Source organism: Sminthopsis crassicaudata, chromosome 1, assembly GCF_048593235.1.
Source record: "Sminthopsis crassicaudata isolate SCR6 chromosome 1, ASM4859323v1, whole genome shotgun sequence".
In the NCBI taxonomy this organism is placed as follows: Eukaryota; Metazoa; Chordata; class Mammalia; order Dasyuromorphia; family Dasyuridae; genus Sminthopsis; species Sminthopsis crassicaudata.
The window spans coordinates 603,237,238-603,265,189 of NC_133617.1; the positions used below are offsets into that span (position 1 = coordinate 603,237,238).

At 36.9% G+C, this 27,952-nt stretch overlaps 1 long non-coding RNA gene across 2 annotated transcripts; it reads right to left on the bottom strand.

Moving 5' to 3' along the window:
- LOC141551153 (uncharacterized) lies at positions 1–27,932 on the bottom strand. 2 transcript variants are annotated; one of them, XR_012484795.1, is made up of 8 exons: positions 27,268–27,932; positions 25,876–25,979; positions 23,194–23,260; positions 22,143–22,259; positions 20,668–20,732; positions 16,612–16,849; positions 13,359–13,445; positions 1–719 (listed from the first exon to the last, which is right to left on the bottom strand). It is a non-coding gene; the product is annotated as an uncharacterized LOC141551153 (long non-coding RNA). The 2 variants fall into 2 exon arrangements; XR_012484794.1 differs by lacking the exon at positions 16,612–16,849 and having other exon boundaries at positions 2–719.
- Positions 27,933–27,952: the final 20 nt, after the last annotated feature.

A 27,952-nucleotide genomic window follows, 5' to 3' on the forward strand; every position in this document is an offset into this window, starting at 1 on the left:
AAGGTAAATAAAATTAGGGACAGGAATAAGCATTTATTAAATACCAGGCACTATGTTCAATGCTTTACAAATATTATTTCATTTAATTTTCACAACTGGGTGGTAAGTGCTCTTATTATTCCCATTTTGCAGATCAGAAAAATAGGCAAATACAAGTTAAATGATTTGTCCAGGTTCACACAGGTAGTAATTGTGTAAGGGTGGATTTAAAATCATGAGCAGCTAATTAAGTAGCAGAGTGGATAGAATGCTGGAATTGGTGTCAAAAAGATTCATCTTCCTGAGTTCAAATTGTTCTCAGACTCTTCCTAGCTACATGTAAGTCCTATATCCCTATTTGCCTCAGTTCCTCGTCTGTAAAATAAGCTGGAGAATGAAATGGCAAAATTACTGTCTTTGCCAAGAATACACAAATGGGGTGACAAAGAATCAGATACAACTAAACAGTGAGGTGTCAGTAATTTGAACTCAGATCTTCCTGATTCTAAAAACAATACTCTATCTACTATGCCACCAAGTTACAACAAAAACTACATGCACCATTATTTGATAAATGAGGAAATTGAGACTTAGATAGTTTGGGATTTGCCCATAGCTAGTGATTCATGAAATCAGGATTCAAACTCATATCTTCTTGACTGTAAGTCAATTATATTGTATTATTTCTCATTATAATGCTCATCATGTATATTAAGTTTAGCAGGCTCTTCTGATGACCCCTGAAATAGAAAGAATAAAAAGAAAGAGAAAAAAATATCAACAAAACTAACCAAAACAGCAAATTAGTTTGAGAGTACAGTGTACACAATGTTTTAAAATCATAATCTCCTACCTCTACAAAGACAATAAGGTTCATTTTCCCATTACTTTTTAGGAACCGAGTTTAATCATTATAATCACATTAAATTTCTGTGGTTGATTGGTTGGTCGGTTAATTAATTCTATTTGTTGTCTTTATGTTATTGTTTTCCATTTTTTCTGGTTCTTAGTATATTAGTTAGTATGAGTCTTCCCATTATTTTATAAAGGCTTCATTCATATGCCTGATCTCTTACATTCTTGTATCAAAATTTGTTTAGCCATTCCTTAATCATTGGCTTCATTTCTTGTTTGTTGATATGATGAAAAAGAAATTACTATGAATATTTTTGACTCACATGGGACTTTTCTTTCTGGTTCCAACTTCTTAATTAAAAGTGTAGACTTTTCAGTCATTTTAAGCATAATTCCAAATTTCTTTCCAGAATAGTTAGATCAATTCATGGTTATTCCAAGAATGCATGCATTAGTGTCTCTGTCTTTCCAGAGCTTCTCTAATACTGTCTTTTCCATCTTTTGTCATCATTGCTAATTTGTTGGGTAGGAAATGGAACTTCAGAGTTATTTTAATTTGTATTTATTTTCATTTTAAGTCTTTTGAAACATTTTCTCATATGTTTATTAATATTAAGAAATGACTCCTGATCATAGACATTTGTTTTATTTCTTTATTAGCTTGCATATGAGATTCCTATCAAGAGATTTTGTGAACACTATTTTCTTTGAATCCATAGTTTCACTTCTTATCCAAATTGTATTGATTTTGTTTATATAAAATCTTTTCAATCTCATGTAATCAACATTTATTATTTAAACTTTTGTGATCACTTTTTCATTAACAACTCATTTCATCAACAACTTTCTTCCTACTTATAGTTATGAAGAACACTTTGATCTGGTTTTTTTAATATTTGCTTATTTTTATTAGAATGACACTTCTATTATATCTATTTTGAGCTTATTTGTGATAAATGGTTTAAAATGTTGGTCCACATTTAATTTTTGTTAAAATGTTTTCTAGTTAGGGGTAAAGGGAGTTGTTTCCCAAAATAATTTGTTTTCAGATTTATTTATAATTATATTATTTATCTAGATTTATTGCTGAGCTGATGAATATAGTTGATTTTGATTTTTTCTTACCTAGCCTGTTTCACTAATTTACTTTTCTATTGCTTAACTTGTATCTTTTATTGTAACTTCTATTAACTAACTTGTATCATACTTGATGATTACTGCTTTTTGAGTATTAAAAATGCTATTATCCTTTCATTATACTTTCATCTTCTTTTTTCATTATTTCCTTGGATATTCTAGAATTTTTGTTCCTTCAAATTAAGTTTCTCATAATTTTACCCTTTTCTATAAAGCATCTCTTTGCTAGTTGGGTAAAATATCAGATCTACAAATTAATTTAAATAGCACTGTCATTTTTATGACATAGCTTTTTTACATGTATTTATAATTTCTATGTGTCTAATACATTGCTATAAATTTATTGTGTGACATTGCGAAATATGTATATTCTTTGTTTAAAGATGCCATAGGCTTTTGATTTGTCAGTTCAACAATTTATTCTATTTTAAATTTTCTTTTTATATTAGATCTTTATAGCTCTAATAGAAGAACATTAAAGTCTCCTCTAATTAAGATAATTTTTATTCTATGGATTCCCACTCAGGTAATAAATATTATATATTGGTTTATATTTTATAGTTATTTTAAACATAATATGATTTTCCTTTTATTCCCCATTCCCCAAATCCATGAGCATTTACATTATTTCCACTTCTTTGCTACTATATAGATTGCTGCTATGAAAATGTTTAAATATATGGACACTTTCTTTTTCAATTTGACTTCTGTATGTGCCAGGCCTAACTTAGTCCATTCAAATATTTCAGGATTGGGACTAGAATGCAATGAAACCCTAATATAAGTTCTAAACAAATAAATTTACTCACAATATTTTTAAAAGTCTATAATTTACTAAAAAGGGTCAGTTCTTTCTTCTACCTCCACACTGACAAAAGGAGAAATCCAGGATCAGAAAGACATCTACCAAGCATTTATTAAGATCTTACTATATTCCAAATACTTAACAAAGCTTTACAAATGCAAAGAAGGGCAAAAACATTGTCCCTTCCCTCAAGTACTTCACATTCTAATGAGTGAGGCAACATGCAAACAGTTATGTACATATATCTATATGTATTTATGTATAATATTTCCACTAAACCTCAAAAATATCTCATAGGCAAGGGCTTTTTAAAAAAAAATATTGTATTTCCCCCAAAATGCATGTTAAAATAAGATTAACATTTGGATTTTGTTTTTAAGTTTTGACTTCCAAATTCTCTCCTTCCCCTCTCCCTTTCCTGAAACAGTGAACAATTTGATATAGATTATACATGCGTGGCCATGTAAAACATTTCCATTTTAAGTATTTTGCATAAGAAGATATAAAAATGGAAGGAAGAAAGGAATGAATGAAGAAATGAAGGAACAAAGGAAGGAGGGAGAGAGGAAGGGAGGGAGGGAAAGAAGGAAGGAAGGAAGGAACAAAGGAAAGAAGGAAGGAAGGAATGAAGGAAGGAGGGAAGGAAGGCAGGCAGACAGACAGGAAGGAAGGAAGTTCAAAAGGAAGTAGGGAAGGAAAAAGGAAGGAAGGAAAGACAAAAGGAAAGAGGGAAAAAAGAGACAGAAAGACAGACAGAGATATTAAGCACCTACTATGCTACCCCTGTTCTGAGTAGTAGGAATACATACAGAGAAAGGTAAAAAGATATTCCCTGCTATCAAGGAGCCAGTCTCTAACAGGAGAGAAACACAGAGAGACAGACAGAGCCAGAGATGAAGACAGACAGACAAATACACAGAGAGAGACAGAGAGAGGAAGAGGAAAAAGGAGAGGAAAAGGGAGAGGGAAAGGGAGAAGGAGAGCAGAAAAGAGAAAGTGCTTCAGTCTATATTCAGACAATGCCAGTTCTTTCTCTAGAGGCAGATTGTATGCTTCATTTGTCCTTTGGGATTGCTCTGGATCATTATAGTTAGGCTGTTTTTCATACCCCTAGTCCTGTGGCACTGAACCATTCCAAAGACTGATTCCTTGCCTCCTTAAACTTATAATGAAACTCAAGCTTCGGCCTTTGCCTAATTCTCTCCTTATTTGATTTGTGAAAAGCACAATTTCTTGATGTTCCCTCCCAGCCTACAGGTCAAGTATCATTTTTGCCACAACATCCTTGAGGTATATGCCTAAGCAACTGAATCTTTGGGTCAATGAATGCAGATAATGTCTCAATAGAGGACCCTCCTAGCAATCTAGAAGACTTTCTCTGGTTTATTCACCGTCTAAAGGATACCATTACAATAACAATTGTCCATCTTCATTATCAATAGAGATCAGTACACCTTTTGAAGTTCATACATGACAATGAAGATAACTCTTATTCCATGTTTAATCTTTCTGGGTATCATTCTTACTTAGATCTGTCAATCATTTTTCCATTGTCTTTTTAGATATCTGTCATTTTGATCATTTCAGCAATGTGGGCAATTGTTTCTTTTAACTCAAATGCTTTTCTCAGAGTTCAGTCTGAAAAAAAAAAATAGAGCCATGTGTCTCCAAGTGATTTACCCTTAAGTTTTAAATTGCTCTTTAGATTCCTATTGCTTCTCAAAGGCACATCTGGCCCTGAACAGTCCACATTTTTTTTTTCTCCCTGGCTGGGGGATTGGAAGGGATGAATTACAAAGAGCATTAAAGTGGGAAGGAGTATGGTGGCTATGTTCTTAAAGGTCGGAGTTTATGCATCCTTAAAAATCACTCTGAAGAAATCACCTCTGAAGCAAGCCAGATCATATTGGGGGAAAGAAGGGAGGGTGGAATTAAATTAAGCAGCTTTAATATCAGCAAAGTAGCACAAGCTAGAAAGAGAACCACTGCGGTGGATGGGCCTGGCGGCAGATTGACGGGGGCCTGCTTGGCAGCTGCACAAGCACCATTGGTTATCAGGCCCACCTCCAAGGTGTTTTGAGAACTTAGTGCAAATGTGCTAGCATCATGTTTTAATTAAACATTTAATATGTATCATGCAAATTTATTGATTCTGCCAGGAAAAAAAAAAACAAGCTGCTATTTGCAAATTTCCTAATGTATGCTTCATGCAGTGCACTAGCGAAAATGACTCCAACATTTGGACACCCTGGTGTAGTGAAAAAAAAAAAGCCTTGGCCTTGAACCCGAGGCCTGTGTTCACATACTGTAGGAGAAAGAACTTGAGAGCCGGACTCAGTGAACCAGGGTTAGAATCTTCCTTTGCGACACTGGACAAATCAATTAATTTTTCTGAGTTCACACTTTGAGAGAATGTGGGTAACAATAATACACTATCCATCTCAAAGAGTTATGAACTTGCAGTGAGATAAGGTACTGTAATAGTTAAAATTTCGGTAAAGATAGGTTATTATGATTATAATACATATTCTTGTTATTATAAATTGTCGTCATGACAAATATCAATTTTCAATCTGACTTCCAGGGTACAAAAGACACTGTAAGAGGTGGAAGTGTTTGAATGGGAAGAGGAAGAGGAAGAAGGTGATTAGAAATAACCATCTGAAAAGAGTGACTCATCAACAGAGAGTTTGTCTACTAGAGAATGATCTTTTTTTCCACCTAATTTGGGCAGCTAGGTAGCATGGTGAATAGGAATCAGGAAGACTCATCTTCAACCTGAGACACTTCCTAGCTGTGTGACTGATCCCCTAAACAAGTCACTAAATCACTAAAGCCTTAGTTTCTTCATCTGTAAAATGAGCTGGAGAAGGAAATGGCAAACTACTCCAGTTTCTTTGCCAAGAAAATACCAAATGAGGTCACAAAGTGAGTTTTGTTTTTGTTTTTGTTTTTGCCAACAGCAATTGTAAAGCTACCTCCTATAGTCTGTAGTACAGTAGAAATAGCACTGGCTTTATTATCAAAGCATCTGGCTCAGGTCCTGGCTTTTTACTTCTTTACTGGGTAACACTAGACATATATTTCCCCTCTTTGGGCCTCAGTTGCTTATTCTGTAAAAGGATAAAGTAAAGTTAAACTCAAGTATCTTTTCCCACTCTAACTCTGATTATCTAGGGATTACTTCCCCCCAGATATGGCCCTATTACCAGAGATACAGAAAATCACAAACCCCATTGTACTTTAATATAAGGCTAAATTCTAACATCTTTAAAAATACTTTGCATTCGATATGGAATGGTCCTCCTTGACAGGCATTCCTTTATCCCCTAATGATTCTTCCCCAATTCTCCAAAAATAGAACACTGCTACTGAAATGTTCTTACATGTCTGTAGATAATTTAAAAATTGTTAGGAATATTGTTTTCAACTAAAATACTAAGGGATTAGATTTGTTCTGCTTGTTTAATAGAACGTAGTACTAGAACCAATAGAGGAAAGACGTGAAATGGTAAATTTGAGCTTGATGTCAGGAAACCTTCCTAACAATCTTCTAGTAAAGTAAAACTTGCTAGACAAAATTTTTTGGTAGCATGTATAACATACTTTTTATTTCCAAGGAATGGAAGGGAGTGATTCTTTACTGGTGACCACTTCCAATTGAAATAGGGTTACTACTCAGGAATGGATTTAATTATTCAAGAAGCAAACATTTCTTAAGTTTTATTCCATATATCAAGAGCTAAATGAAAATCCCTGCCCTCAAGGAGTTGACAACTTGTAGGGATATTAAGTGTATTCAGGATAGACATTAAATAGCAAAGTGATTAATTAGGTAGAGTGCTCACAGATAAATGAATTGGGAAAGGCTTCCTATTGAAGGTGGCACTTGAACTGAACTTTGGAGAAAAATAAAGATCTTAAGAGGAAGTGGAAAAAATAAAATACTATTCAAGTGAGGAGGAAGATTTTTAAAAAAAGAAGTGAGGATGAAACAGTAATGACTTTCAGGCATGGGGAGACAGGTTGGGCAAAGATCCAGAGATAGGAGTTGTCCATAAAAAATGAAAAGGTGAAGTTGGCTAAATTCTAGGATGTATGAAAGGGAAAAATGCACAGGAAAGCTAAAAAGGTAGGTCCGAACCACATGGAGAAGGACTGGACTTTAAATGTCAAACAGAAGTGTGTATATTTGATTTGAGGGGTAATTAGAAGCCACTAGAATTTATTGAGCAGGAAAGTGCTTTAGAAAAATCACTTTGGTTGGTTTTGGTTGGACAAAGTTTTTGTTTGGTGAGAATTCCCACCAAAACACTCGAAGTTATTTGTGTCATGAGTAACACGTTCTTTGCACATGCTTATGCCCAAGCAACTACCAACAGGCCTCCTAAAAAAGTGTTTTTCCACTTTGATTTAGAGGTTTTATTCTTAAGCTGCTGATCACTCCCCCCTCCTTATCCATTTGCTCATTTTCAGAACTCATACATGTTTGGATAATGCAGCAGAATTTTACAGGCAATTCACTAGAGAGTATGCTGACCTGTTCCTCATCTCCAGGGCTCACTCTTCTAAGTTGCTTTGTGATCTGGAGCAAGGAACTTGCCCTCTATAAGTTGTGGTTTTCTCCTCATAAAATGGGCTCTCTTATGGAATCAGTTGTGACCATCAAAAGAAAATTATACATAAAGGGACTTAACACAACAAGATATGGATTTTTTAAATATCCTACTCAATTCCTTTGACAACTTATCAAAACATGGGTCTGACCCAAGTTGTAGAAGGCTTATGCTCCTGTATTCCAAACTGTAGTGAATTCTACCAGACTGGAAAAGACTCAGTAAATGGAGTCTGCACCTGTCATCAATTAGCCTCCTTCAGTTCAGAGATGGTCAGGATCAGAGAACTGTATCTAGATCTTCCAGATACCGGATTTTTTTGTCTAAAATAGGTCATGAAAAATCTCCACTGTGGTCTAAATAGATTATGGTCTGCCTCAATGGAGGCAGGACCCAAAAAAGAAGTAAACCACAGATCCTGAAAGTATTAATATAGTATTATAATGATTAAGGTGAAAGGATTCCCAGGGTCACAAAGCTGCCAAGTAACTTGCCCATGATTACACAGGTACTCAGTAGTATCTGTAGGATGTAGGTTAGCTAGTATTTATCTAACTTGAAATAAGTGAGGAGAGAGAGGCAGTTGTAGTCTATACCACTGAAAGCGTTTTTCCTCAAACAAAAGAGAGATAGACAGAGAGAGAGAAAGGGAAGGAGGGAGAAAGAAAGAGAGAGTGAGAGAGATTGAGAGAGAGAGAGAAGGAAGGAGGAGGGAGGGAAGAAAGAAGGGAGGGAAGGAGGAAAGAAACAGGAAGGAAGGAAGAAAGGGAAGAAGGAAGAAATGGAGGGAAGAAGGAAGGGAGGGAGGAAGGAAGGGAGGGAGGAAGGAATGGAGGGAAGAATGAAAGGAAGGAGGGAGGAAGGAAGGGAGGGAGAAAGGGAAGAAGGAAACAGGGAAGGAAGGATGGAAGAAAGAAAGAAAAAAGAGAGAGAGAAAGAAAGAGAAAGAATGAAAAAAAAGAAAAAAGAGGAGAGAAAGAAAGAAAAAGAGAAAGAAAGAAAGAGAAAGACAGAAAGAAAGAAGAAAGAAAGAAAGAAAAGGAAAGAAGAGAAAAGAAAAGAAAAGAAAAGAAAAGAAAAGAAAAGAAAAGAAAAGAAAAGAAAAGAAAGAAGCAAAAAAGCAAGCCTTCCTAATCAGTTTGGTTTTCCTAGTGTGGGAGGAAGCTAACCACAAATTTCTGTGAACCTCACGTTCATCTCCACTGACACACACCCTCGCTTAGATGATAACTTATGCATCTTTTCAGAGTAAGGAAGTATTAACTTCCCATGCCTCTCACTAAGGCCTCTATTGGTGTACCCAACACTCCACATCCTCAGTTTTGCTGACAGCTATAGCATTGGGTTATTGTTTTTACTCATATTCAAATGAAGACACTGTTCCTATGAGGTGAGCCAGGAGAATCTCATTTCACCTAGGACAGACATAGCAGGCAAAAGAGTTATGCTATCTCAGGTTACGTCAAAGAGAAGCATTGAGGAAAGAGCAAATGGCCATCAAACCATGACAGAGAGAATATTGTCTCTAGATATGGGTGATGCTGGTATTATAGTACTCCAGTCCTGTCTAGATCCATTATGATGATACCTCAAGGACTCGGCCTTTTCAAAGAATATCAATAAATCGTAGTTCATCCAGAGGAGAGTGACAAGGCTGCTGATGGGTAGGAAGAGCAAATGATAAAATGATACAAAGATGGGCTGAAGAACCTGGAGATATTTTGCCAAGAAAAGATAAAATTTTGTGTTTTTTTAAAACAACTTTTATTTCTGTCTTTAGATTTTACATCACCTTTATTTCCCAATATATCCATCCCTCCCTCTGCTTTTATCAGAATAAACTATTCTTTGTAACAAAAAACCTCTAAGAGTTACATGGTTTAGTTAGTACTATGTTGGGATGTGACTTCAAATATTTACACACTTACTAGATGTGTGACTCTGGGGAAATCATTTAACCTATATTTGCCTCAAATTTCTCATCTGTAAAATGGGCATAATAATAGTACTTACCTTCCAAAAAATATTGTGAGCTTTAAATGAGATGTTTCTAAAGCATTTAGCACAGTTCCAGGCACATAAAAATGTCAGGTATTATTACTGATTTTTTAAAGAAAGAAAAGAAAAAAAGTTGTCTTCAAGGGCTAGCATATGGACAAGAAATTAGACTTTTTCTATTTGACCTCAGAGGGAGGAACTAAGAAAGAACAATGGAGAGAAGATCTTAGTTTGCTAACAGATTGTTAGTTTAGTTAACATTTTTAAACAATTTTTAATAATTGAGTGAGTTGCCTTGGGAAGCAATGGGCACCCCAATACTAGAAAGTCTTCAAGTATAAGCTGGAAAGCCATTTATCATGTTGGGGATTTCTGTCCTACTATACACTACAGATGTTTCGAATGCCCTCTTAGGTCCTTCCCAACTTGAATATCCCATGATTCCTAAATCCTCTTTGAGGATGGATGCTGACCTAGGAGACAGAAGAAAGCAGCTTGGTTTGCAGAGCCCAGGTGCAGCTGGCAAGCCTGCCAGCCTGAAATCTCAGCTGGTGACCTGTGAACTAAGCAAATTTAATACAGAAGTCACTGAGCAAGAAGCAAGCGGGAACTCTGTGGGCTGTGTCATCCTCACAGAGCGACTCTCCGGATTACAACCAGCCTTCAAACCCAATTAGAAACTGTTAATTAGTTTTGTGTGCTGCACAACAGTTGGAGAAAAAGGTCACTTTGATATGTGCATATTCTTTTTTTCTTTCCTTCTCTCTAAGTCTCAGAACTTCCTCCAAGGAACAGTCGGAAAGTGGTAGGAAGCAACAGGAAACGAGATGAGATATATTTCTATTCATGGCTCACTCACTGGTCTGAGAACTTTAGAGTATAGTCAGTCTCATCACCTTTCTGCCCACAGATTTGAAGGAGAGAGATGAACCCTTAGGTTCAGCTACCATGACCAGTATGGAGATGAGAAAGCTGAAAAGAGAACAGGTAAAAAAGGGGTTAAGGAGTCCCTCCCGTGGTCTGGGATTCAATGACAGTGTGTGTTTGTCTCCCGCTCTGATTGGGATACAAAAAATGCTGGAGGAAAATGTCAATGATCTTTGTTCCATGAAAAGCTATTTATGTTATGACTTTCTTCTTGTCCATCTGTGTTGCAAGAGAATAGGAATTCTTAAACCTTTTGTGCCACTAGTCCCTCTGGTATTCCGGTGAAGTCTACTGACTACTAAGAACCATATTTTTAAATGGAAAAAAAAAATAGGACTCTATAAAATTGAAATATAATTATCAAATTATAAAGAAAAAATTCACAGATTTCTCTAGAAATCCATGTACAAACTGGGTCAAGAGACCCTTCAATAAAATATAAATTCTTTTAGAGTAGAGTTTGTTTTTATTTTTATCATTGAAGCTAGGAGGTACAAGGAATAAAATGTTGGATCTGAAATCAGAAAATCCAAGTTCAAATTTAGACACAGATTCTTACTAGCTGTGTGACCCCATGAAAGTCTGCCTCCATCTCCTTATCTGTAACATGAGGATGATAACAGTACCTACCCTCCCAAGGACAATGTTTCAAGAGATAATATTTATTATTGTTGTTATTAAAACTTTTTATTTCAAAATATATGCATAGATAATTTTTAACATTCACCCTTGCAAAATCTTGTGTTCCAAATTTTTTCCTCCTTTGGACAGCAAATAATCCAATATATGTTAAATGTGTAATTCTTCTATACATATTTCTATAATTATCATGCTGTACAAGAAAAATCAGTTCAAAAATGGGAAAAAAGAGAAAGAAAACAAAATGAAGCAAACAATAACAAAAAGAATGAAACTACTACATTGTGATCCACACTCAGTCTCCACCATCCTCTCTCTGGGTGCAGATGGCATGAGATAATATTTATAAAGAATTAAGCACAGTATCTGGCACACAGTAAGCCTTACATAAATATTAACTTATTACTATGGGGCTGTATTAAGCTTTGGCTCTCTTATCTTAAGATGATGGAAATGAAATGGTCCTGCCTATACTGAAGAAGTATGAGGATTTTTCCCTCTGCCAGGACCATAACCATTCAAAAGGGCTTAGGAAATGCCCACTCTCAGTGCTACCTGTGTCGTAACAATCAGAAAACAATAGTGAGCTGTACATTAGGACACCTTTGTGAATTATGGTCTTTCATCAGGATAATCTTCATTTCTATAATCTCTGCAGGTGGAGCTGATCTTATGCAAGTTATTGAAACTCCCAAGAAATATAACAATCTAGAACAGTTCAAGACCATAGATGTAGAGGTTAAAGACACAATAGAAGTCATGTAAATCAAGCCCCTGATTTTTTTAGATAAGAAACTGAGGCTTGCTTTGAGAGGTGACATGATCCATTCAAGGTCACATGAATAGTAAGTAGCTGAGCCAGGATTTGAATCCAGATTTTTCTAAACCACATTTTTTTCTACTAGAGAAGCTACTTTTTTTTTTCAAGATGGCAGATAGAAGAACCATAAATAGAATTGAAAATACATTTTGATACCTTGATTAGGGAATTGGATCCTATCACAATCAGCCAGCTCCTTTGAAAGTGACCATAGAGAACATAGAGAGAAAAATGTAAAAGGCTAAACAGCCAAATGGACCCAGGCTGCGTGATGCTTAATCAATACTACTTATTCCACTACTTTACAGAAAGAGAGATGAGTACTGGTTTCTGCTATGTCTTGATGAGGCAATAAAAGAGTGATTTCCTTTTTTGTCCTATGTTGAAACAAAAATAGGACTTAGCACAATATATTTCCCATGTTTTAGACTATCCTCCCTCAGAGACTGAGCTATAGGTTCTGGAAAAAAAAAAAGGTTTCTCTAAAATGTTTTTTTGTAAACATAGTGAGAAATTAAATGAAGTTTTACCTTGGGATGGCATTTACTGTGATGGCCTGTGTTGCCACACACATACATAAAATCTATTTTCTTGTAAGTTGGTACAACATGGTGAGTAGAATATTGGATGTGAAAGCCAGGGAGAGCTAGACTCAAATTCTGCCTCTGATAGTACAGGACCATGGACAGGTCATTTCATTTCTCTACTCATATTCTTCATATGTAAAATGGAGATAATGCAACTGTGGTCTCTATCACAGTGATGCTAAAGGTTCACTGTGGTCAATGTACTTTGTAAATGTTAAAGAACACTATAAATGTACATAATTTTTCTAAACTGGATGTCAGTTAATTACACTCACCCAGAGAAAATAGTTCTAATTTTTCTCACTATATACTCGAGAATTTAATTTTATTTTTTTATAAATTAGAAGTCAAAGCTTGGGTTTGTTTAGAACAAACTTGCTGACATCATGCTACCAAGTTTCTCCATTCTTTTACACTTGAGAGCATACCTTATCTCCTTCAGGGTAACACAGAATTGTTTTGTTTTGCTTTGGTTTTTAATGCAGATAAAGAATGGATTGATGCTGATTGAGGATTCACATGTTTGCAACATTCCAGATGTCTAGCTATCTTAAATTGCATCGCTTATGGTGACTACCTCACTTCCCCTGAGAAAGTCCTATGATTTCATTTGTGTGTGAAAATTCCATCTTGCAACTGGTCTTGAATTTATAGTCAAAAAGAATTTCCTGGGATCCTGAGAAAGGAACCAATATTCTCTAAGCACACAGCTAGTATTTATCAGAGACAGATGTTGAACCCTGGTCCTTCTGACCACAGAAACAGTAGTCCTCTCAGCCTATTGTGCCAGACTGTATCTCATATTGTAAAATTAAGTAGAGGAGTGAGTGATGAGAGATTAAACATGGAACTTCAGAGGTGATAAGGAAAATAAGAATAACTTAGTTCAATCTATCATTTTACAGATGAAGCCAGACCAGAGAGTGATACCTTGAATGAGCTAATACAATTAGCTAGTCAGATCAACAACTATTTATTCAGTTCTTACTACGTACCAGGTTTTCTGACCCCTTCGAGCAAAAGTGCAGAGCTCCTTACAAAGACACCATCATGGCCTTCCACACTTGTTCATCCATCAGGCTCTTTAATAGAAAAGGCAAAAATGTGCTTATGCATAAATGGAAAAAACTGCCTACATGGTATAATATAGGAATCACCAGGGAGGACCATAGTCTAATAGGGAGAACACTGGATTAGCAGTCATGGATTGAGACCTGGCTGGGCTACCAATGCTCCATCTGCACGACCTCAGGTGAATGAATGACTTTGCCTCTCCAAGTCTCAATTTCTTCATCTATAAAATTAGGGTAATAAAATTTATATTCCCTATATCACAGAACTGTCATGAAGATCAAATGCAGAAAGATGTATAGTTCCATGCATTTGAAAAGTATTATATATATATATATATATATATACACATATATATGTATATATATATATATATAAATTACATACATATTACATGTTGTATATATGTATACATATAGATATATAAATATAGATCTACATATATATATATATATATATATATATATTTACAAGTCATCCACTTGTTATCATTATAATTGCCCTTAAATCAGCTCTACAGAATCCATCATTAGAATTGCTTTTCTTAAACCAGCCATTAGCCTTCTCTAAATATCTTTATAAAAAATTAACTTTAATTTCTATATTTTATTTTTATAGCACTTTGATTTCCCAATAAATCCCACTAGAGTGAACCATCTCTTATAAGTAGATAGATGAGAGAGATTAAGATAGATAAATAGATAGATAGATAGACATAGATAGACAGATGGACAGAGAGACAAACAACTGACAGAGACAACAGACAGACAGGTGAATGAATAAAAATAAGAAAGTGAAGATGGCAATGGGGAATCAATTTGAAAATTTGAAAAAATAACTGACAGTATTCAAGCCTACAATATATATTCTGAACACATAATCCCCCACTTCTGAAAAGAAAGGAAATATACTTTCTTATTTCCTTTTTAGGGATAAGCAAGTTTGTTATTCTTTCTATTGATGTTATTAGTACCATTCTGCTTAGTTCCTTTTGTATAAGTTCATATGTATTTTCTCATTAAATATCATCTTTGAACCTGGCACATTTAGTTGTGGAGAGGAGGCCTTTCTCCATCCCAGGAGATGAGTTCATCTTGTCACTTTTCTCTCTTAAAGAAAACGGAGGCAGTCAGCTAAAATACCTCTTTCTGCAGGAGGCTTTTCATAGTCACATCAAAACTATTCGGTGAAGCAGTACAACGGAGAGAGCACTAAATCTATAATCAGGAAGACTCAAGTTCAGATTCAGTTTCAGATGCTTATTAGCTCTGTGATCTTGTATAAGTCATTTGATCTCTATCTCAGTTTTCTCAATTATGAAATGGGACTAACCATAGGACTTATTTCAAAGGGTTGTTATGAGTAATAAATGGTGTAAAGTACTTAACACAGGGCCTAACACAAAGTAGATACTATAAGAATGCTAATTCTCTTCCCCTTTTCCTTCTGAAATTATCTTCTACTTCTATTGAATGTATGAGTTGTTTCCATATTGTTTCCCATATTAAATTGTGAGCTTCTTGAAAGCAGGGACTATGTTTTTAACCTAAATTTGTATCCCTAGCATTTAGCATAGTACCTGATACACATAAGCTCTTAATAATTGCACTTACCTCAAAGAGTTATTGTGAAGGTCTAAATGAAATCACACATATAAAGCTCTTCACAAACCTCAAAGCACTATACAAATGCCAGCTATTGTTATTATTGTTATTGTTGCTGACAGACTGAGGAGGGGCCAAGAAAAGAGACTGAAGACCAGCTTTGTCACTTCTATTTTACAGAGACCCATCTTTAAGGTGGGATATTATAGATTTGGACTCTATACTTCAACTTTTTGTCCAAGTATCTCCCTACGCCCATGCCATCTACTACGGTCAACAACTAGCAATTGAATGGACCAGTCCTATTTTCTGGTCATTTTCTTAAAGACAGACCTTTACAAGGCTGCAATAAAACCATATCAGTCCTTTATTTTCAAGTCTATGAACATCTCTTCAGAGGAATGATGGCATAAAGAAAAAACAGAGAGACTTCTGGCTCACAGGAAATCCTCTGCTTCTCTAACACTGACTTTCTATTTGAATCTGTTTGTCAGAGACCTGGAGGATTTCTAAGCTCACAAGGAACTTTAAAGGTCATCTAGTTCAATCAGAGCCTCAACAACCATACCCAAAAAGAGTCCACTCAATCTCTATCCAAAGATCCCAGGGATAGGGAACCTACATACTCTTGAAACAGTCCATTCTACTTTGGGAAAACTTTGATTGTTAGGGAGTTGGGGTTTGGGATTTTGGGATTTTCCTTGGGAGAGATGGGTGATATAAAAAAAATTCCAGATTAATAGACAAGGGAAATGGGGGCCTGAATCTTCCCTCTTATCCTTACTAGCTAGGTAACCACTGTAGCCCTCTAAACCTTGATTGCTTCATTTATAAAATGGGGATAATAATGTTCATAATACCTACTACATAGATTTCTTGTGAGGATCAAATAAAATTATGTCAAGTATTTCATAGACCTTAGAGTATTTTAAAAGTACTGATTGTGTCAAATTGAATCAAAATCCATTTTTCTGCAACTTTCACATCTTAGTTCTGTATTCTGGGGCCCAGAAAATCAAAAGTCAAGTTAACAATCATTTAATAAGCATTTACTCTGTATCAGGTATTGTACTAAATGTACTAAAGGCTGGAGATACCAAGAAAAAAAAGTCCCTTCTCTCAAGGAGTTCACATCTGGGAACAGGGAGAAGGACATAAAGAGAGGCAGCATAAAAGCAACTATATATACATATACATATATACATATACATATATATATATATATATATATATATATATATATATATATATATATATATATATATATATATATATATATGCATGTGTATAAATAAGAGTACAGGGAAGGCAAATAACCTTGGTGTGGGGAGGTGGGAAAAGGGAATGACCAAGAAACATCAAAAAGGATTTGAATAAAGGTTAAAAGGAATCCAGGAAAATCAGGAAGCATGAGGCATGGGGCAAGAAAACCCCAAATAGGATCATGAAGAGTCAGACATGATTGAAATGAATGAATAAATAACAACAACTATCTCAGGATAGTTGCTTTTCAGCAATAAGACAATTGTACCTGAGGCCAGACATCTTTCATCCATTTATATAGGCAACCTACATTTTGAGAGATTGCTCCCATAGGAGATGATTTTCCACAACATGCTTCTATTCGTTGTTCATTGCTCTAAACTGAATCCTGCCACCATGATGTTGTTTCTACAATCCTCAAATTGAAAGCCAACTTGATTTGAGCCTATGGGCGAAGTTGTGTAAGCTTGTCTTCACTGTGAGCTTGCCTGAGGATATCTGGGATCCAAAATATTCTAATTTCCTCTCAAGTCCTCTGAACAATGTTACTGAAAGAGAATTCACAGAAATATCTCAGGCTTTGAAGCCCAGAAACTTGGGTTCAAATCTATGTCACCTACTTGTATTATCTTTGGCAATTCAAACCTCCCCGGATTTTAGTCCCCCTTCCCCCTATAAAATGAAGGCATTGGTTAGTTTTTGAGGCTCCTTCTGATACTAGACCTATGATTCTGTGATTCTATTAGCAGTCCTAGAACAAACTAGACAGAGTTTGGGCAGCTGCCTCTGTGCTGGGCAGGCAACCAGATATGCCCAGGGAGTATGTGCATCCCATGCCACAAAAGGAGAAGGCAGGCAAGTTAGTTGATATGACTGACTCTAAGAGCCAATAGGAAATTGACTTCAGGAACTTGTGGAGAGTCCCCTTTATGTTCAGATTAAACATCCCATAATGATGTGATTCTAAAGTGGAGGAAACTGTTAAATGGATAGCTAAAAATGGAGTGGAAAGAGGTTGGGATCTTCCATCAAAAAAAAAAAAAAAAAAAAAAAAAGGTCTGAATCTTGATTCTGCATTTTGCTACTTCTATGATCCTTATAAGAGATTTCTACATAAACCTCAGTTTGCTCCTCAGGAAAACAAAGGGTTTGGCCTGAATCATTGCTAAAATTCTAGGTGCTTAGTAAAATGACCTATGATGAATATATTTAATATCTAAATTATTAGATCTAATCTATAAAATATTTAAATCTATGGTCCTATGTGTTTATCAAGGACTAGCTGTTATTAAAAATCAATCTTTGTGTGTGCGTCTGTCTTTCTCTCTTTCTGTCTGTATGCCTCTCCCTCTCTCTCTCTCTCTCTGTGTCTCTCTTTCCCTTCCTCTCTCTTTCATATGTATATGTGTGTCTCTCTGTGTATTTGTATATAGAATATTTGGGAGGAATATAGACATATAGAGACAGACATATATATATATATATATATATATATATATATATATATATATATATATATGACATTTCTATATTTGTGCATAGAACATTTGGAGGAAATACATATTTTAAAATATATTTTATATATATATACATATATATATAATACATAAGATAGGTATAACTGTGTATGCATGTGGATAGGATATTTGGGGGAAAGGAAAAGGGTGATAGTCTTAGGATCTTTCCCCTTTTGGATGGGTCATGGAATATTTGAGCTAGAAGTAACCTTAGCATTTACAGATAAAAAACTGAAGAAAGAAAGAAAGTTTAATGATTTGTCCAATAAGCAGGAGTCAGGAACTCAGAGACCGCTCAGTCCAACACCAGCCCTTCCACTCCACACCATTTTATAGAACAGTAAAGTGCAACTGACAGAAGGGGAAAAACTGTCAAAGATTACAATCTAATCAGTGACATAACAAAACTCACATCCCCTGATGCTGAATCCAAGGTTCTCCCAATCAGTTATCCTTAGTCATAAGTAAAAAGAATAAATTCATTTAGCTGCACACACTAAAAGGATTTTTGTGTATGTTAAAGTTTAGAAGGTGAAAGAGAACCCACAAATACGTTTCCCTTCCACAAGAGTCAATTTCGTAACAGCAAATAGAAATCCCAAATCTCAAAAGCTGTTTCAAAAAAAGAACACTGACTAATTTCAAAAGCTTTGTTTTATTCATTTGCCATGATACCATTTTCACATGGGCCTGTTTGCTTAATATTGCTGAATCCTCTCAGTGGAGAAGTTTCCAACAGAAGAGTTCTATTGGCAGAAATCCAATGGTGGGGGGGGGGGAGCAGGGCTGATGCAGAGGGGCAGGGAACTCCCCCCTTTGTTTGTGGAGTGGCCAGATGGACTGTGCCTCAGTCTTAGAAGCCAATAATAGAGCATCCCTGCTCTTTGCTGCTCTGATCTTCCTCTCTCAATAACAACCATCTCAGGGACCCACACCTACATACAATAGAGGTTTGCAGACTTGACTACAAAAAGACAAAAACAAAAATCTTGCATCCAAGTTCCCTTGTGCAAAAAAAAAAAAAAAAAAAAGACTTTTTAGCTGAGGATTTGAAAATATTGTGTCAATGTGGGTATGGCAGTGTCTGTGACCAAAAGACTGAGCCATCTTTCTAGGAGGTTAAATTGATATGAGTCCAGAAGACAAAATGGGTAGGGGAGAATGAGGGAGGGAGAAAGGCCTGGGGAGGGTCCCTATTAGTTGAGAACAGGGAGATGTTTCAATGACCTAATGATTTCCTAGAAACAAGAATCATTCTCTCCATCACATCCTGTCCCCTCATGGAAAAGAGAGATTCAATCACAAAGGGATGTGAGGTAGGTTGATGAATGAAAGATACAAGGACCACCTCAGCTTAGAAACAGGACAATTGAACTATATGTAAGCATGATGATATGGCTGACAATGAGAGCTGGTGTTTGTACAAAGCACTTTATATACATGTTGCCTGACTGGATCCTCATTAAAAAAAAAAAAAAAAAACAGTTAAATATATCTTTCCTATAGGTATTTCTTCAATGCTTTGATGAGCAATTGAGATGTTTGTAAAATGCTTAGCACATAATAATGCCTGACACATAATAAATGCTTATTCCCTTCTCTCCATTTCTCAGATGAGGATACTGAGACTCAGAAAGACAGTATCACATAATAGCAAAAGGGTTGGGCAGGGAGTCGAATGATTTGAGTTATAATTACCGCCTCGGATGTGGGCAAATCATTTAACCAACTGTTCACTCCATAAATATTTATTAAGCTCCTGTGACAGGCACTGGGAATACAAAGACATAAATGAAACAATCCATGCCCTAAGGGAGCTTACATTCTTGTACTGCCTCTCAGCACCTCAGTTTCCTTATTTGTAAAATGAGTATCATAACACTTACACTAAACCATAAGATTATTATAAGGAAAATTGCTTTGTAAGTATTAAGGCCCTGAATAAAAAGGATTTATTTATAATTATTATATATGTGTTATATATTATATACATAACTATATATGTTATAATTATTTATAACTGTTATGATTTTGTGCCACACTTCCAGAGCAAAGATATAGAGGCAATATTCAAACACAGGTTATTACTGACTGCAAGTATAATACACCTGTCATCATAAAATACTAATAATGTTAATTCACATTTCTAATGCCATTAAGTCTTGAAAACATTCTCAATAACCTTTTGAAGAAGATAGTGCAAAGATTATCATTATCATTTAGAGATGAGCAAAGTGAGACTTTTGAAAAGATGAAGATAGTTATTATATTTCTCTTAAGACTTTTTTCTCCTCTAGGATAAACATTCCCAATGCCGTTAGCTATCCCTCTCAACATGCTAGGTTCCCTCTACTGGCTATGCTCCAGCCTATCAATCTTTTCTAAAATTGAACACACTGAACTGAAGCTGGGACTCCAGTTGGGACCAAGATGGACTAGAAGAAGGTGACTCTCTCATCCTTCCTTCAGGATACATCTTTTAACAAAGATGAAAAAAGAATTCACTTTTCTTCACCTGCCACATGACATAATACACCATTTACTATGTATGTGGAACCAAGGTTTCAAAATGGACCTTTCAACAACAAATCTATATTAAGAGAAGGATTTTGAGGAACAGAGTTGCCTGAGGTACAATGGTAGTTTGGAGGAATGAAGGAAGTAATTCCTTTTGTTGCAAATGTACATCTTTTAATACAAAACATAAATAAATAAACCAGTATCCTTTGCTTTCTGTACAACCCCATCTTGTAATTATTTATTTTCTATTAAAACAAGATTCATGAGTTCTAGTGAATATTTAAGAGTCTCTAGGAGATGGTAACATATAAATGACATGATTTTCTAACCTTATATTAAGTATAGATGTACTCTTTGCCTTGGGTTTTGCCCATAGGTGAAAAGACTTGCTGATCTAGAAAAAAAAAAGATATTTAAAAAAGAAAATAAAAAATCTTTCACACAGACACACAGAGAAATCTAGGGGCTGGGGCTGTGGGGTAACAACAATTTGTTAGTTTTCTCCAAGTTGTTTTTTGTCTTTAATTTTGGACAATGGAAATAGGTTCTGGAAATCCTTAAGTTTAAACAGATAGGAAGTGGAATAATTACACCAATAACGTTCTGGTGGTAGGCACCAATTGCATCAACCTCACCTAAAGCAGAGTGATTTAGAAACTGATTAATTGGGTCCGTTGTAGATAGCTACATGGAAAAACTTCAGGTTCAAAAGCCCACTTTGGAAAATGAAAGATTTGGTTTAGTGACCTGCAAAACTAGTTAATCAGAGAGATATAGCCACATATTCTAGATGAAGCCATCTAACCAAAAATATTCATTTTCTGCTTGAAAAAACCTCCTCCCCCCAAAATGGGAAACCCACTGAGTCCAGAGCCAGCCTTTTCTAGTTTGGGTCAGTACTGACAGTGAGGAAGTTATTTCTTACACCAAGCTAAAATGTGTCATTTCCCTCTATCCTTCCTGGTTCTTGCCCTCTGGAGCTAAACAGAACATGCCTAATCTCTCTTCCACATGAGAGCCTTTTAGATAAGTGAAGACAGGTATTATGTCTCACTTCCTCCTTCCTCCACTTCTCCCCTCCCTTTACCATCCTTCCCCCCCTCCTCTGCCATATCCCAACACTACACAAAGCAAATGATTTCTCTGAAAATGCTCTAATGAGCTGGGTCTACATTGACAACCAAAATGGAGTATTTCAGGTTGAAAAGTCTCCTTTGGAACTTCAGACATCTGGCTAGGCTATTTATGGCTCTCAATAATCAGAAAGGCATTGTCAAAGATTCTGGATTATTTAGTTAAGAGAAAAAAATAACTTTTCTTCTTCAATAGGAATTTTTTTTGAGATTTTTATGTCTAGAATTTCCTGCATGATCAATTCTCTATTTTACTTGTATAGACACAGTTTGTTATAATTATTACGAGATTGTTGCTGTCCGTGTTTTGCTGAACTAAGGCTCAAAGAGTATACACTCTAGAGAGTGAGTTATAGTGGTGATATCCACCCCTATTTCAAGTGATATCAATAGAACATCTTCTCAAAAGTCTACATTGAACAGAACCAAGAATCATTTCCTCCTAAATGTGCATGGAATCCCACACTGCCTACACTCGACAAGCTATTCTTCCCTTTGCAGACTAGGCTGTAATTGCTGTTCTCTAGAATTTAAGGTGTTTTCCCCCAGTCAATGATGGGGATTCCATGGTTACTAAAATTAACTTTAATATGTTTGCCCGCTATTATCATGCCCAGATGATGCAAAATGCAGTGACCCTGTCCCAAATCAAGTATCTGTCTTACACTTACATTTGTATCCTTCCGGGTCTTGGTTTGCCTCAGCAAGTATGCCCAATCTCTCCCATGCTCAGTGCAGGAGGAGGGTACAGTTGAGTTGTTAATATCATCATTTCTGGGAGCACTAAACTGGAACGTTGTAGCAGTGAAAAAGGGAAATGAGATGAGACACTAATTGAGGGAAAAAAATCACAATATGATCCTCAGTACCGTCAGAAACCAAAAAGGAGATTGTATAGGGTCAAAAACCAAGACTCTGCATATATAGCAAAACCTCCAAAACTAGAAATACACAGCATCACAGGGGAGAGAGTGGAAGTCAGAAGGAATTGAGAATCCTAGAACCAGTACAGGTCAAGAAGAAGGCTCCCTAATTCTATTTTACACCTTGAAAGAAAAACAAAAGGACAGAATATATTCCTCAACAAGAATTCTCATTTGGTAATAATTCAGAGCTTTGGCACTGCTGTGAAAAATAAACAGATAAATATATTTTATTCTATATTGAAAACCAGGATTTCACCAGGATGAGTCAAGATCCTGGGGGGGGGGGGACCTTCCTCTCTCCCCCTTTCAATCTCACCAGTGCTACTGAATTTGCCTTAAAACTCATGAGTTCCTCAAACATATGGCATTCACTGGAATTCAAAGTCAGCCCAGTAAGACCCATTATGTAATTCGATCTTCTAGGATTCAAAATAGAGTATGCACCCCCAGAACACCCCTCTGCGAGATCCCCAGCACTAAAGTGGAAGGGAGAAGGCAATGTAGCCATCCCTCACCAAACAAACTCTTGTGGATTTCTTCTCATCCCTGCAACCCCTCTCCTGCCTCTCCTAGCTCGAACTGCGCAGGAAAATCAGAATTTATGGTACATATGTTTGTGTTCCACTTAATAAAAAAACTCTATATTTTAAGATAAACTTTGTTAGTAATTCACGAGGTAAGTGACTATTTATGCTAATAAGGCAGAAATATATTCTCAAGCATAATGCATTACATAAATTTGAATGCAAAATGTTCCATTATGAAGTAAATACAGGTAATGCAAATAATAAATTACCTCTAATAAAAATTATAAAGGATGTGTCTTCAAAGGGAAAGAGGCTTCAACTTGCAACCGGGAACAGCTTAAAGAGAAAAGAATTAATAAATGGTGAATTACTCTGATGATTACTTAGCCCATAATTCACCTATTCATAACGACTCGGAGTAATCAGACCGTTGTTTCATATCCTCAAATATGAGGCAAGACTGTTTCCCCAGCAATTCCACCCTTATCAGATTATCGTGTCTGATTCTATTAATTTTCTTCCATGAATCTGCTAACAGTGATTTGTGATTTACTTACCCTGCTAACTGATCTGAAGACTGTTAAAAGGATTTATCTAACACTGTACCTAAGAGCAGCTTAGCCAGAGCGATCAGTTACTCTGAACAATTCTTTCGCAAATCAATTCCATTGGTTTCATAGTTAAATTTAGGGAGCAGTGTTTAGTTCCCTGCCATAAAACCAGAAACTGGATAAACAAAGGTTGTAGGGGGTCTACTCAACTTGATAATTCAATTCTCACTGTTTTTTATATCTATCTCTTCTTTATCTATCTACCACCAATTCTTGTAAGTTAAATCCAAGTCCATATATATACCCTTGCATCCTGAAACCTGTGCTAATCTTTCTAACTTTGGTTACAAATAGTTTTTATTTTTTATTTTTTGCATTGAATTCTTACGTATGTACTTATCTGAAGCCACTATTGTGTATTCAGATATTAAGATTTAATAGCCTTACACATGCTTTTACACATGTTCCAAGAAAGCAAGCCACCCCCAACCTCCTGCAGTAAATATTCACTGATTTCAGAAAGTTAAACCATTTTGGTATGAATTGGTCACGGAGGTCAAATCCATGGTATTCTCAATTAAGGAATATTATTCAACAGAGATCCCTGTAGTACAGATAGCAAGAGAATATTAAAAGGGCAGAGGTGGGGGTTGCAGATCATATTATACTTGGATGAGATTGGCATGGATACGGGGAAAGAAGTATTAGGCAAAGGAAGCCTAAGGAAATTTGGCCTGTTATCCGCCTGGAAAATCTGAAGGCTGAATAGTGCTAATTAAAATGACAGGATTCAATTGTCACAAAAGAAACCCTGCTATTAAGGGTCTGTAAATGTTTAGATATCCCTCGTGAAAAAACTAAATTATGAACTCAGAAACTGCAAAAGATGAAGATGCCTGTTATAGGAATGGGCTACTCCTGGGACATCTAAAAGCTATCAATGAGGTTGCCTTTGTCTTAAGAAATTAGGATTAATAGAAAAAAGCTGTGCAAATAAGAGGGGCATACATGATCACTTAACAGTGGTGCCCACCAGTAAGCCATGCCATGAAATGGTACAGGTACTGCTGTTAATGCTCCACATCAACACATGCAGAGTCTTTGGGTTTAATTTACAGCAACTGCTGACAGTGGCATTCGTGAGGGTCCATGGAATGTTGATTTCTCTTTGTCTTCAACAGAGTTTATTCAGGGAACTCAGGAGTTTCTATGTGAAGCTACTTTATATAAAATGCCTCTTCCAGCCATTTAAAGGGACGAGGATAATTTCTCCAAACTCTTAGCATAAAAAAATTCCTATTCCGAACATGCTAAAGAGTATCAACATTACCAGTAAAGTGACTCAGATCATTTCAGATAAAGAGATAAATGAGCACATTTGGGCCAAAAAAAAAAAAAAATGAAGCCATTGAAAATTGTAGTACTATCATGTGAAGATGCTAAAGGACATGCCATATTTATCTTATTTAGGGAAAGCCTAAATGGAAGAAATAAATCTTACCTTTCGGTCACATGATACAAACCTTTAAGTTTACTAGGTATAAAATCTTTACAAACAAGAAAGTAAGTGGGGAAGGGGGGCTATTTGATTTCACAGATACGTGTCAGAATGACAAATTAATAGACACAGCTCATTCCTCCTCACAAAGTACTACTGGATAGCAACCCTGTTAAACAGGGAGCAGCCCTGCAGTGGAAAATGCACGTCTAGGAAATTCTGAAGAAAGAGAATTTCAGGTGGATTTATTTAAAGATCCCAGATCATTTTGGGGGAGTCCTAGATTGGTCCCCACTTGGCAAGTGAAAATGCCAAAAGGCCTAGCACAGTCCTGCAGCGTGAGTGACACCCAAGGCCCTGTTATAAATAGCAAAGTATGTTGTGGGGTGGGTGAGACCGTTCTGAAGTGCAATGTTCAAAGAAGCTGGTTTAATATATGACTAAGTGTCAGAAGTCAGGTTTCTGAGAATTACTTTTCAGATAAACAACTTTATAGCACTGCACTTAATCTTACTTACTCAAGACATCTCATTTATCACTGAATTACAAGTAACTTTAATTCTATTGATATTGCCATAAAGTCCGCTGGAAATCAGGGATGGCAGTTTTAAAGGTTTGGATCTCGACTACATCACAGCCTAGGGATCACACTCACGAGAATCCGAAGGGGTCCTTCGGCCGGTCCCCACCTTTGACGACAAAGAGTTAAGGGGACTGGAGAAATGGGTGACAGGGAGGAAGGCACTCCTGGATCCAGAGAAAGCCACCACAGAGCCCCTCTCCCTATTCCCTCCCAAAACAACTTGCTCAAACCCTTTCCCTACACCCTCCAAAGCTCCCGACCCAAACACCAGCTTTTTCCTTGAATCAACAAAACTGGACACGCATCAATTTAAACTGACCTTTGCCGAAAGGTGGCGCTGTCGAGGTTAAAACCAAGTGCATCCAACAATGGTTTTCACTCCTCGCTCCTTTTTCTCGATTTTCAGATTTTTGTTCAAACCCCCTCCACCATACGCCAAAAAAAAAAAAAAAAAGAAAAGAAAAGAAAGAAAAGAAAAGAAAAGAAAAGAAAGAAAAAAAGAAAGAAAGAAAGAAAAAAGAGAAGAAAAGAAAAAGTAAAATAAATATGAATATCGTTCAATTCACTTAATTAAGCAAACCAAAGCTCCAAGGGGGCCCCGAGTCTTGCAAAGGCAATGTCCCCCTTTATAAAAGATTCTCCCCCACACCCCCAAATCTCTGCCTTCCTCTGGCCTATCGCTTTAAAATCTTAGAAACAGAGTTTCTGTATAAAGTTAAAAAAGAATCGATCCAATCAACTGAATTAGCTATTGGCATGTGTAACAAAAGGGGGGGGAGTCCTCTTCAGCACCCCCCCAAATTCCCGGGCAAATCTAGAGTCCTGTTTACAATTTAACCCTTGGCGGGAAGCACATAAGGGCGGGGGTTCCTTCTCCCCTCCATGTCACGATCAAGTACGAAATAATTAACTTAAATGAGAAAGAGCAAAGGGCGTAACACCCTGATAAACGGAGGTTGAATTATACTCACACTAAGGGTGTATGTATGTGTGTGAGAGAGAGAGAGAGAGTCCGGCAGAGATAGAGAAGAAAAAGAGATGAAGAAGGAAAAGGGAAAAAAGAGAGCAGAGAAAGGGAAAAGGGAAAAGGGGAAAGGGGGAGTGGGTGGGTAAATAAAAGGCCAAACTACAGGCAAAGTCTAGAAGGGAGCTCATTCTGCGTTCAGCTATTGCAACTCTGGAGCTGTTCTTGAGTTTCTCTCTCTCTCTCTCTCTCTCTCTCTCTCTCTCTCTCTCTCTCTCTCTCTCTCTCTCTCTCACACACACACACACACACACACACACACACACACACACACACACACACACACACACACGACTCTCCAACAGCCCCATTAATGCATCCATTCCTCCGGGCCCGGGATTCCTCCGAAATGTTTTTAAAAAGAGAAAAATGAGCTGTAACCAAGGAGTTTGAAGCGCCGGGCTTTCCTTTATATCCTCCCCAAGGTACTGCAAAGGCTGACGGCAGATTCTGGACCCAGGTCGAAATTCCACCTCCTGGTTCCCTGAACCTACTCCTATCGAACCTATCGATTCCCATTCCGTGCCCAGGTATTTGCCTGGGTTCCCAAGCCTAAGCCAGGTGATCAGGCTAACAGGCACGGGATGGGCAGGTAGAGAACGGAAGACAGAGGCAGGCAAGGACGAAAGACTAAGAAACTGACAGGAGAGCTGCGAGAATAGTGAGCAAACTGCTCTGATCTCTTACAAGCCAGAGGGACCTGAGACTGTATAGACGATTCCAAAGTCCGAACAGATGAATATTTGGGCTCAAGTAGCCGAGGCTCAGGAGGAGGGATGTTGAGCACAGGAGCAGGATGCCCCGGGGCACCTGGCCTGCTCAGAAAGCACCCAGGCAGAGTAGATAACAGACCGAGGCTCCCATAGAGCGAGAGGAAAACGTCCGACAAAGAAATGGACAGTGAGAGCCAAGAGAGTCCAGCATCCCCGAATCGTGAGGATCTTTGGGGTTTTAAAGCAAAGGGAAAGTAGTGTGCCTCGGACTCCCCCAGGTCCAATCCCTCTTTTCATCAATCCTCTCCCTTTAATTAAAACTGCTCTTCCTCCCACCCCCCCTCCAATTCCCCGGAAGGATGTGTCCAGGGAAGGGTTAAAAATCCTAGTCCCAGCTGACAGTCAGCTGATTGGCCTCTGATTGACAGCTCCGAAAAGTTTCCTTGTTTCTATACTATTATGCTAATCGGGGCTGGTTTTGAGGTCCCTCATTGGTCCGGAGTCGGAGTCAATTTCCCAGCTACGTCAGAACTGCTATAAAGCTCAGCAATTGCTTTAAACTCTTCTTGCTGGATGAGCCTTTAAAATATTTTTCATCTTCTAGCCGTAGCCTGAGCTGACTTTTCCCCCCTTTCGGAATTTGGGTTGACTCCCCTCAG